Below are 10,634 nucleotides of genomic sequence, written 5' to 3'. Positions count from 1 at the left end.
TTGATGCAAAGGAATCAAAGCTCTTGTAGTTCGCTTAAATTTACATACTTTCCTTTAAGAGTAGTGTTGCTCAATCACTCACATTTCCTCCGTCTTTGTTCCGGATGTTACCTATGTTTTGTCTTGGTCTTCTTCATCACTTTTAACTTTTTTTTCAGGTAGCGGCTTTTGAATAATTATTGAGCAAACATCGGGCTTCCAAATTTTTTGGTCTTAAGCTAGAATGTCTCTCATCTAATGTATTTCCTCCGATACTAAAATTTTTCTCTATTGAAACCCTTAAACAAGAAGATAGAATTTCTTTTGCCGTTATTGGAAAATTTGATACACTTGTGCTTTTGCGACCACCATCGCAATATATCTAAAATGTCCTCATATGCATCACTAAAATCAAAAGTTATAACTGACAAAAAAAATGAAAAAAGTACTAGTAAAATAATTCTCAAGTTCCTGAACCGTTGAAACGTCAAGATAGAATTTCTTTTGCCATTATATAAAAATTGGATATACTTGTGCTTTTTTTTCTACCACCATCGCAATATATCGAAAATACCATCATCTACATCACTAAAATCAAAATTAGTGGCTAATAAAAAAATAAAAAGTATTGGTAAAATAATTTTTCAAATTCCTTCGAAAGTACCATCATCTACATCACTAAAATCAAAATTAGTGGCTAATAAAAAAATAAAAAGTATTGGTAAAATAATTTTTCAAATTCCTTACTGGAACTTGAGGATCCTCGTGGATGTTTTATCCGTTCTCTTAATAAAATTTGTGATTTAGTAAGTTTAAAAGTTATATTAATAATGGATTTTGATTCATGTGGAACAACTTTTCCACCATATTTAGTGTTATATTCATTATAAATATCATATAAATGAGTTCTAATATTAATCAAAGAGGTAGATGGAACGGTTTCAATACTTGTGTCTAAATAATCATAATATAATGTTATCGTTTTCTGTAAATCATCTAATTTAAGTCTAGTATCTAAAAAAATTAGAATATTTTATGAATTTCTAAAAAATATTTCTCTCGTTTTGTTTTCATGACATAAATACATTGAACTAAAGCATTGTGACTAGATTTAATATGTTCACTAAAAATACATGTAATATTGCAGTAATGTATTAAAACTAAATGAAAAATAGAATAATAAGCACATGATAATTGGTCAATATCATCATTAAACACTTTTAAAATTCTATAAATACTAGTGCATAGATTCCATTGATTTTCAAACAAATAAATATAACAAAAAATAAATGTAATAAATCTTTATATTCAAAAGATGATATAATAATTTATATGTTGAAATCCAACAAGTTGGAACATGTCCCATTGTTTAATAACTTGAGAATGCATCCATAGATAATGAATTGTGGTCCTAATTGGTTTAATATGTTATTCTAAATTTTTAAATTCATCTTGAACACCAAAATTCAGAATATATCATGTGCATCTAATATGAAAAAAATTTCACCTAATGATAGTTTACATATGTTAATAAGTTCACAATACTAGAAGTATCTGCACTATCATTATGAAAATAAATTGAAAAAACTAGATAAGTTAAATCATATTTTTAACAAATTCAAGTTGATAAATATTTTGTCGTATGTGATTTTTTAAAACATCTATATGCAAGCAATATTTTTGAATATTCCAAAAAATATCAATTCAATGATATGAAATACTCATATGTGAATCACTTTGCCAATGATCACTACAAATATTCAAACACAAAGAAACTTTATTATTTAAATTAGAAAATTATTTAATTAATTCTTTTTTCAACAACTAATTTTTTAAGTATGTGTTTTAGTGTCTTTCGTGGTATACGTTTAAAAGAATGATTTGCACATGTTGAAAGACAATTTTCAAAAAATAATTTACACAAAAACTAAAAGAAATTTGTTCAATCGCATAATATTTAGCCATTTCTTCTCTAAATGAAGAGTCAATATACTAAAATAGTTGAGAATCACTACTCATTTAAGATGAGAATACCGGCATTTGAGTTCGAGAATGAACGATACCAATTTTCACCATATGATTTTTCTCGACATGTGGCGTTAAAGTTCCTTAACCACCTCCTCGTTGAAATATGTAAGTTTTCTAACAATATTTGCATTTGGCTTGCAAATTACCGGAGGGAAGAGTCACAATTTATGAAATGTTTGGTAAATATATTAGATGTGTGGTGAGGAACTGATCGAGTTTTAGACACCGTCGGATTGTTCAAACTTTCTTGACTTGCATGATGATGTGTTTGTTGGGCCGCCTCTTGTTCTTATTGCTCGTCATCGGAAAAATCTAGATTATAGCCGTCAACATTGAACGAAGGAAAATCATGATCCTCAAACTCGAGTATGTTGCTCTTTCTCTTTCTCTTACCTCTATTACAATAACTGATCATTTATAGAAAAAGAAAATTGAAGTAATTAGAAAAATAAATGAATAATTGACAACAATGGATAATTAATATTTAGATAATAGATAAATAAAGCTTGAATTGAGAATTTGTGATCGAGAATTGAGAGAGAATTGCGTAGAAAAGAAAGAAATGGGTGGAGGGCATTTATGAAGACTAAAGTTGAGTTCGTAAAAGAAAAAAATTCAACGGTCCTGATTACTTCATACTCTCATTCAGCCCATTATCAAAAAAATTCTGGCTACTGTAGAACAATCTCGTTTTCTATCACTGAATGATAATAAGCATTGCATTTAACAGTTTAATTCTATAATATTTTTAAAATATACAAAAATTAAGCTTAAACTATGTAAAAGTTTTAAAAAAATTCGAAGAAATCATTGCATATTTTTTAAAAAATATGATAATACCTTAAATTTCATTATTCGAATGGAATGTTGTTAGAGTAGGTTCTTAACAAGCCAACTTGTGACTTGAGCTTTATTGACTAATGAAAAATCGATCTTTACTTTGATAATATTTTATTCAATTATGACATTTAACTTTGTCTGTATACTCATGCAAGTTGTATAGATAATGTTTTTGAATATATAATAGATTCCTCTCAACGTAAGATCATGAAACTCATTAGGAAGTGTATCATATATTCTAAAGAGGTTCCTAGTCAAATCAGCCGCCTAAAATAAGGATAAAAACCGATTGAGCTAAAGACTATCATCTTTGATGAAAACGCCATGTTTCATTAGTAAGAGCATGGAGAAGTTCAATAATACAGATGGTCATATGTCCTTTGACCAGGGATAATATAGAGATTTTACGTAATAACATGCACTTTGGTCTGTTTACCGACTCCATTGAGGGTCATTATGTAAAGTACCGTACTTTTTACTACTTGAAATTTGCGGAAAAATTAAAAAAATTTTTTAATAAAAGGCGAACCTTCAAAATTGGATAAAATAAACTGTTCTTCTCCAAATATTGTTTGTAGTAGCCCGAATTCCAAATTGGGTAATTAACGGAGTATTGGTGATTAAGAAGGTTTAATGTGTAATTTTTGACCGAGTCATGATCGGAAGGTCCGAAGATGGTTCGGAAGCACCGAAGAGTTCGGAAGGTCCGAAGTGGGTTCGGTGGATCCGACCATTAGGTGTCAAGAGTTGATCGACACGTGGGAGTTCGGAAGGTCCGAGGTGGGTTCGGTGGATCCGATCATGAGGTGTCAAGAGCAGCTGGACACGTGCATGTTCGGACGGTCCGAAGTGTATGATCGGAGGATCCGATCATGAGCTGTCAAGAGCCAATGGACACGTAGCGTTCGGACGTTCCGAAGTGGTGTTCGGAGGATCCGAACATGGCCTATAAATAGTGGTCGGATTTCCTCATTTTGACTCGCCAATTCAGAGAGTTCCATAGCATTTCAGTCGTTTCTGACAGGTTCTAGTCTTGTTCCGAGATTTGGGCACTAGCGGGGAGCTGCTGGTCTTGTAGCAGAGCTGTGCTCTAGTTGGGAGCTAGCGGCATCAGCGGGCTAGCGACGGACGAAGGTTTGGAATTTTATCAGTATTTATCTCAGGATTATCTAGTTAAGTCTGGTAGATAAGTTTAGTGATGGTTTTCACTTGATGAATAGGCTTGGATTAGACCTGTTGTCTGGTGGTTCCAGTGGATTAGGATTGCTGTGATAGAGGTACGAAAGTACTATCCGAGATATCCTGGTTGAGTATACATTCATATATGTGTTGCATGATTATGTGGTGCATTGATATATGTCATATGATGCATGCTATTATGTCACGTTTATTACTGCACGTTGCATTTCATGTTGAGCCGTATCTTCTTCGAGATAGCCTTTACTGTTGAGCTGTATCTCTTTCGAGATAAGCTATATCTTGGGGCCGCTCAGCCCTGTCTTGTGGACGCATGGACACCGAGAGTACACAGTGGCCGACGGGTCGGGAGGGCTTCGGTGGTCCGGGACATTTTAGGTCCACGTCTGTCTTGTAGTGGATGCAGTGACCCAGAGGTGTACCGCGCGGCACTATCCACTTGGCGCCTCTAGACTGAGCATTGTTGAGATCCTTTTGTGATTCCTGTTTCTTGACTACCCCGGTATCATGATCATAGCATGTGCATTTCATATAGGTCTGTATACTCATACTTTTGTGCTGGGCGTTCTTATCGCTCACGTCCTCGGTTTTGTTTATTCTTGGACACCCCATTCCCACGGGGCAGGCCTCAGGTTGGACAGCTCAGGAGGAGTAGGAGGAGGACGTTGAGTAGCTGGTTGGTTTAGTTTATCGGTATTGTTTTGATTTCGATATGGTTGTATTGGATATTTTATTTTGAGTTATTCTAGACTTCGATTGGGTTGTATAACCATTATTTTGTTGACTTTTCCGCTGTTATCTCTGATTATTGTTAATTAGGTTGATTGCATGCTTAGTTCTTGATTAGTAGGTGATTCTGGAACGGGTCACTACATTTATGGTATCAGAGCATGCATTCGATTTTGGGATATAGATTTCTGTTTTAGGATTTCCGTTGACCAATTTACTAGTTCCCCATTCTATTGTTGTAGCGATGGCTGACCACTTTGGTGACGGGAGTAGTCAGGGGAGTGTAGGTCGATGGGGTGACCAGGACGATCGTAGGCGTCATCGTGACCGTGAACATCGTCATCGTCGGGATGGTCCTAGGCGTTTCGATATGCATCGTTTCATGCAGATGGGGCCTAAGCCTTTAGTTGGCGGTGAGACTCCCGATGATGCGGAGGATTGGTTAGAGCGCATGGAGAATTGTTTCCGCGCATTCCAGTGCACCGATGAGCAGAAGATGGAGACCCTTAGTTTTCTTCTCGAGGGCCGTGCTCGCAAGTGGTGGCGATCGACTTCTGCGCCGATAGTTCAGTCGCAGGGTAGAGCGACTTGGGTCGATTTCCGTGCAGCGTTCATGCAGCTGTACTTTCCTCCAGCCCTTCGCCAGGCCAAGACAATTGAGCTCCTGAATCTGAAACAGGGTAGTATGTCTGTTGATGAGTATCAGCAGAAATTCTTCGAGTTGTTACCCTTTGCGCCTCATATCAGTGGCAGTTCTGAAGCCAAGTACGATCATTTCCTTCAGGGCCTTAACCAGGAGATCTTTGATCGAGTCACTGTCTGTGATAATCCTACTTCGTACGATGGGTTGGTGAACCGGTGTCGTCAAGCAGAGATCAGTCTCCAGCGTGGTAGGGCTATTCTTTCTTCTAGACCTCCGTGTGTTTTGAGCCCTCGACCTCAGTCTTTCAAGAAATCTGGTTCTTCTTCTTCTGGATCTGGATCAAGGTCTAGCGGTGTTGTTCGCTTTGGTGAGAAGAAGGATTCTTGTGCGCATTGTGGGAAGAACCATCCATCGGAGCAATGCCGATTAGCAGCAGGAGCTTGTTTTCAGTGCGGAGAGATGGGTCATATCAAGAAGAATTGTCCTCAGTTGCGAGGTGGAGCAGGATCTGGTTCTGGATCCCAGACGACTGTTCAGCAGAGGAGACAGGGTCAGGCAGTGGGTAGTTCGAATCTTCGACCTCGTGCCCAAGGTCAGGTTTTTGCGCTGAACCAGGATCAGCCTGGGATGTAATTGTTATACAGTTGTAATGAAGAATATTTGCAGTGTATTACAATGGTGTTTTATTCTCTTGCCTAGATTTCGAGGACGAAATCGTTTTAAGGGGGGGAGAATGTAGTAGCCCGAATTCCAAATTGGGTAATTAACGGAGTATTGGTGATTAAGAAGGTTTAATGTGTAATTTTTGACCGAGTCATGATCGGAAGGTCCGAAGATGGTTCGGAAGCACCGAAGAGTTCGGAAGGTCCGAAGTGGGTTCGGTGGATCCGACCATTAGGTGTCAAGAGTTGATCGACACGTGGGAGTTCGGAAGGTCCGAGGTGGGTTCGGTGGATCCGATCATGAGGTGTCAAGAGCAGCTGGACACGTGCATGTTCGGACGGTCCGAAGTGTATGATCGGAGGATCCGATCATGAGCTGTCAAGAGCCAATGGACACGTAGCGTTCGGACGTTCCGAAGTGGTGTTCGGAGGATCCGAACATGGCCTATAAATAGTGGTCGGATTTCCTCATTTTGACTCGCCAATTCAGAGAGTTCCATAGCATTTCAGTCGTTTCTGACAGGTTCTAGTCTTGTTCCGAGATTTGGGCACTAGCGGGGAGCTGCTGGTCTTGTAGCAGAGCTGTGCTCTAGTTGGGAGCTAGCGGCATCAGCGGGCTAGCGACGGACGAAGGTTTGGAATTTTATCAGTATTTATCTCAGGATTATCTAGTTAAGTCTGGTAGATAAGTTTAGTGATGGTTTTCACTTGATGAATAGGCTTGGATTAGACCTGTTGTCTGGTGGTTCCAGTGGATTAGGATTGCTGTGATAGAGGTACGAAAGTACTATCCGAGATATCCTGGTTGAGTATACATTCATATATGTGTTGCATGATTATGTGGTGCATTGATATATGTCATATGATGCATGCTATTATGTCACGTTTATTACTGCACGTTGCATTTCATGTTGAGCCGTATCTTCTTCGAGATAGCCTTTACTGTTGAGCTGTATCTCTTTCGAGATAAGCTATATCTTGGGGCCGCTCAGCCCTGTCTTGTGGACGCATGGACACCGAGAGTACACAGTGGCCGACGGGTCGGGAGGGCTTCGGTGGTCCGGGACATTTTAGGTCCACGTCTGTCTTGTAGTGGATGCAGTGACCCAGAGGTGTACCGCGCGGCACTATCCACTTGGCGCCTCTAGACTGAGCATTGTTGAGATCCTTTTGTGATTCCTGTTTCTTGACTACCCCGGTATCATGATCATAGCATGTGCATTTCATATAGGTCTGTATACTCATACTTTTGTGCTGGGCGTTCTTATCGCTCACGTCCTCGGTTTTGTTTATTCTTGGACACCCCATTCCCACGGGGCAGGCCTCAGGTTGGACAGCTCAGGAGGAGTAGGAGGAGGACGTTGAGTAGCTGGTTGGTTTAGTTTATCGGTATTGTTTTGATTTCGATATGGTTGTATTGGATATTTTATTTTGAGTTATTCTAGACTTCGATTGGGTTGTATAACCATTATTTTGTTGACTTTTCCGCTGTTATCTCTGATTATTGTTAATTAGGTTGATTGCATGCTTAGTTCTTGATTAGTAGGTGATTCTGGAACGGGTCACTACATTGTTGCAACAAAAGTTCTTAAATGAAGTTACTAAAAGCACTTGTTAAAACTCATAATCGATAACATGAAATCAGAATATTTTTAAAAATTTCAGAAAATTTAAAACTGGGCGGTCCTCGGGTCTAGTCTCCTGCTCAGTCCAAGCCAGCTCCTTGGTCCCACCTCTCGTCTCCTCAAATGCATCCTCGCCTGCATCGATCAAGCCTAGTGAGTCTAAATACTCAACACGTATAAAAAAGAAGTAACGAGTAATACGTGATAAAATCACACGCGACTTTAAAATAGATCATATATACTAGAACTTTAACATGTGATTAAAAGCTTGAACTTACATACATACATAGATAGACGTCCCATAAACATAAAACTTTTCTTAAACGTGCTTGCGTACTTGTACATACATGAACATACATAAACTTCATCATTTTGCATAGAGGCATGTTTCAAAGCAAGGGACCCATACTTAAATACGCCTCATCAGACTAAACCACAGTACTGGGCTAACAGGGAAAATCCACTGCCACATACATGAGATCACCGTTCATTCTTTAGCGGGTGGATTTGTCCCCGTTCATGCTTTAACGCTTTCCAATCCTGATCTAAACTCGTTCATAATTTAATGGGGTGGATTGGTCCCTGGTTATGCTTTACCGCTTTCCAATCCCATACATAATTGGTCACAAGACATTTAGCATACCTCAAAAACTTGAAAGTATTTTCTTTGCACGTCAAACATACTTACTTGGCGTTGAGGGATTCGTTGGATCTCGCTTGGGGCCGCTGCTGCAACATACTAACAAGAGTTCAAGCACTTAATTTCCATACTTAGACATAATGATCGTGCTCACCACCCAAAGTGACAGTTTTCTTATGACGTTCTAAATCGCTCGGGGCTTAACCTCCTTTAATCATTGTACTAAGCTATGACATCAACTCCCGAAACAAATCCTAACAGATGAGTGAATATTTCCCAAAACATAGAAGACATGAGCCTAAAATAGTGTTTTAAAAAGTCATCGACGTGCGCCTAGGCGCTGACCAGCGCCGCGGCGCTAGCATTGCCGTAGGCCTAGCGCTGCGGCTCCACAAGGGCAGCGCCGCGGCGCCGAGCTTGCACAGAACGGGTGCTGCGGCGCTTATCCTGCGCACCAACCCCCAAAATAACACATTTTGACGCAATTTTAAAAGTCACGATCAAACGACTCGAACCGATGCACGAGACTCATCTTAGGACGCTATGACAAGGATTCAACTCAAACAATTGTTCCCAAAACAACGATGCACAACAACTACGCAACATGATCCATAAACATGAATTTTGACATCAAAATACTTTCTACGCCTTCTAATGCATTCAAATGCCTATTGACCCGAGACGAAATACAAAACAACAACTCCAAGTCATACTCATAATACTTAAACGCACCAGCAGCCACCCATTGATCCCCAACAAAGCCTGAAACCATAAAACTTCAAGAACGCATCAATAACATATTTTTCAGAAAGCGCAGTTTGAGCAGTCCCACGGAAACAATCATAACTCACTCAATTTTATCCAAATAGTTCGAATTTTATATCCAATCGAAGGAATCGAAAAGTTCTACATTTCAAATGTTGAAAGTTTTCCCAAATTCTCGATCAAAAAATCGCAGTTTTCAGATTAAAGTGAAAAACGAAATTTTAGATCTGAAAATTATTTCAAAACTGATCCAACCAATTTCCTGCTCAAACTATGAACATCATATATGAATTTTAAGCATAATAAACATCAACATAAATATTATGACAAGATCGACGCAAGAAAAACAGAATATATGCGCCGTTTGATATGAAAAACTCACGATACGGCGATACCCAAGCGGGGACGGAGCGAGGCTTGATCCAGGACGATTGTGGGGCGGCTGATGTTTTCTCTCAAGAAGTCTAAGGTTTGCTCTCTCAAAAATAAGTAAATCTGAATGAATTATGTGTGTGTGTGTGTGTGTTGTCGTGTGATATGTGCGTGAAAGTAGGTGTGTGCGTGTGTTTTAACATAATTAAAGGGTATAAAATTTCTTAATTATAAATTAACCAATAATTAATGTTAAATCAAGCACAACATTTACTAGAATCCCTCAATTAAAAATAAAATACACACTTGCTAAACTTTAAAAGTTTTAAAACTCTAAAATTCCTAAATAAATAATTTAGGTTTTAATAATGCTAAAACTTAATAAATTATTTAAATGCCCCAAAGTTAATTTAAAATAAATTACCACGTTTTAAAATTACCAAAAATCGTCCCCGGTCTCTTCTCCTCGATCCCGCATCGAATATTCATCTGAAACATGAAACTCAAGAAAACATTTTAACGTGCATCACACAAACATAATTAATTTAAAATAATGCATTTTAAATAAATCATTACCAAATCATTTTAAACTAAAATAAAAGATTTAATCATTAAATAAATGCATAGGATTTACGTGTACTGATTTTTGAGCTTTACACATTAGGTGGCGAGGTTGGGTGTGGTTTCGAAATACGTAAGAGCAAATGCATTGTAGTTGGAGATTCATCGTTGGCCTATGGGGGAAGATATCCTATGTGGTATGAGGAGTTAATATTGCAAGGAATCTCTAGTCAGAGTAAGACATGTGCATTTTGGAAATGTTTCCTTAGTTGCACATATCATTTCAATATTTTTACTCAAAGATACAACACATCATTATAACGAATTTATATGCAACTTTCGATATACCAATGGTTGAATAATCGATTGAGATATATGAGTTGAAGGGACCGTATGACACACTAACCATAAGTTAATGTTCTTGCAGGCACTATCAGTGATACCTAAGAGATCATGGGGCGATGCTACTAGACGCTCTTACCATGATTCAATGAGTGCAATCAGAAATGAATTCTAACATTCTTGATCACCAAATAAGAATAAATATTATTTTGAATAATACGAAGATGTGAACCCACTGCTAGCTGTATCCC

The sequence above is a fragment of the Primulina eburnea genome, chromosome 14, assembly GCF_022965805.1.
Source record: "Primulina eburnea isolate SZY01 chromosome 14, ASM2296580v1, whole genome shotgun sequence".
Lineage (NCBI taxonomy): Eukaryota > Viridiplantae > Streptophyta > Magnoliopsida > Lamiales > Gesneriaceae > Primulina > Primulina eburnea.
Note: the sequence above shows the minus strand (reverse complement) of the source record.